The sequence below is a fragment of the Triticum dicoccoides genome, chromosome 3B, assembly GCF_002162155.2.
Source record: "Triticum dicoccoides isolate Atlit2015 ecotype Zavitan chromosome 3B, WEW_v2.0, whole genome shotgun sequence".
In the NCBI taxonomy this organism is placed as follows: domain Eukaryota; kingdom Viridiplantae; phylum Streptophyta; class Magnoliopsida; order Poales; family Poaceae; genus Triticum; species Triticum dicoccoides.
In genome coordinates, this window is record NC_041385.1 from 62117088 (window position 1) to 62119437 (window position 2350).

The window sequence follows — 2350 nt, forward strand, 5'->3', positions numbered from 1 at the left end:
GTCCAATGTCCACCAAACGGGTATAAAATTGGATGACCCCACCTCACTTTCGCCGTGCATTATAATAGGGGAAAAAATTCCTATTTACAATATAATAATAATAGAGTGGGTTAAACTAACACATACGTGAAAGGTCCATTCTCAAAGGTCCATTCAACTTTGTAAATGCACACTGGAGGTGAGTGGCAATCTGACATATTCCCAGTCACCAGGAAGCTCCATCTCCAGCCCACTCACCATTCATTGCTAGAAGGGATACTTATCGTTCTTCTATTTCTCGTCCTCCCCGACATTTTCTACTCCTAGCTTTTTCACCAATCTGTTTCGTTGGCGCCAACAAACAACACGTCAACATTAGTGCGTTCGTCAGCGACACCTCATCTTCTTCTCCCTCCTTCCTCGTCAGTTTTAGTTCTTCTTTCTACTTATTCCTAGAATACTCTTTCTTTCTTTTTCCGCTTTACTTTCTGGAACACTCTTTCCGTCTCGAACACCATGGACCATTTTGCCACTTTAGTTCTTTTTTCCTTCTTATACTTGGAACACTCTTCTTTTCTACTATATCATGAACCACCTAGCCAATGTAGTGACATGCCGTTCTCATCCACGAACTTTTTGGCAACCGTCAGTGTGCGGACATCCTGCAGAGCATGGTCGTCATCCATCTTGGTGAACGCTTGGTCGCCCATGTCGCGAGCGCATGGTGGCCGTTGTCCATGTTGGCAAGCGGTGCTCGGGTATGTCGCTGAGAGCTTGTTAACCGCCCTTGTCCGTGAGCGCTTTTAAAATGATTTGACGCCATTAACTACCTGCTTGATTAGTTAATCACACAAATAGTTATCTGTCTACCAAATTCTCTGCATGCCTACTTAACTGCAAATCAACTAATTATCTCCAAAGTGAGAAAAACAATCCTCACTTCTAAGTATTTGTAGGCATAAATAAGTGTTTGACTAATTAATTCATTGCATTAATGACTCGGTGTCCAAATTGATTTGCTGCGAAAATAACAATTTAAATGTACCTAATTAATTGCATCAACTTTTTGATTTTCAAACTAATTCAGCCTTCTATTTCCAAATTATTTTCGACCGTCGCACCGGCGTCAGGTCCGGCCACGACGTCATTCATGGTGTCGTGCAGTGTGCACGGCATCCCTTCACAGGGGCCCGCAGATGCGGCTTACCAACTCCCCTTTAGTAGTAGAGGTACATGTGATTTGGTAAGATAAAAAATATATGTGATTTGGTAACATAAAAAAATGTTATTTTTGTTTTATTAGAAAAGTTGTGGTTGTCAGTTAATACTAGAGATAATAATATTAATAAATGACATAATGTACGGGATTAGCGATATATATCCATTTTTTTGTTAATAGAATTAAAGCATTAGTAAAAGATTTAATTCATACTTATAATTGGCTAGGCAGGCACACCAGTGTACTTACGGGTATATATAAACAACACAATAAACCTCAAGTAATAACACAGAGAAAAGAAGAATTGTAGATACGGAAGTGTAATTAGCCTCCTCCTGTACTGTACATCGATCATGGTGATGCTGAAGAAGAACATGATCGCCCTGTGCTGCTCTTGTCTCCTCATGCGACGCCCGCAAAGGGTTAATCACTTTAATTATCTATTTAATTTGCAATGTCACCGTTGATATCACGCGATTAAGCATTTCTTTTTCTTCAGATTAGATATCTAATCTGTACTTTTTTTATCGCTTGTTTCTTTACACCTGTATGCAGATGGATGAGCCTCGTGTTTTTCCCGGGCCGTATGCGTGCTATTTCAAATACTTGCGAAACTGCACCAAGGAGCGGTGCAAGAAGTTATGCGCTGATGACAACATGCTGCTGGTCCTCGAGGCCTTTTGCAACGACGTCAACAGCTGCTGCTGTCCCTATTAGTTATTAGTTAATTATTATAAGCGCAGCTGAAGTGATCCAGGATGAAATGGAGACGCCAATAATATAAGCAAGAGATCAGACCCTTTCTAATCTGTGTTAACCAGCTTTCTCGGCAACCTTTGTAGTGTTTGTGTGTCTCGTTAGTTCGTGTACGTGGAGACAAATCGAAAGTAATGAGGCTTGAACAAAAATGGTCGATACATGGATGTTCACAGCATAAGCACAAACAAATTTTCGTTTATCGACTAGATGGACATGAGTATGTGAGCAAGTACTCTTGGCGTTTTTAACTTCACCCAAATGCAATTCTCTCTACACTTCCAATACACATTTGTTAACAATGTTCCTATTTAACCCCGCATTAACTTTATCAAGGATTGACAAAAAGAAATTGTATTTGGGGGAGCGGGGGTATAACTTGCATAAATAACCTTA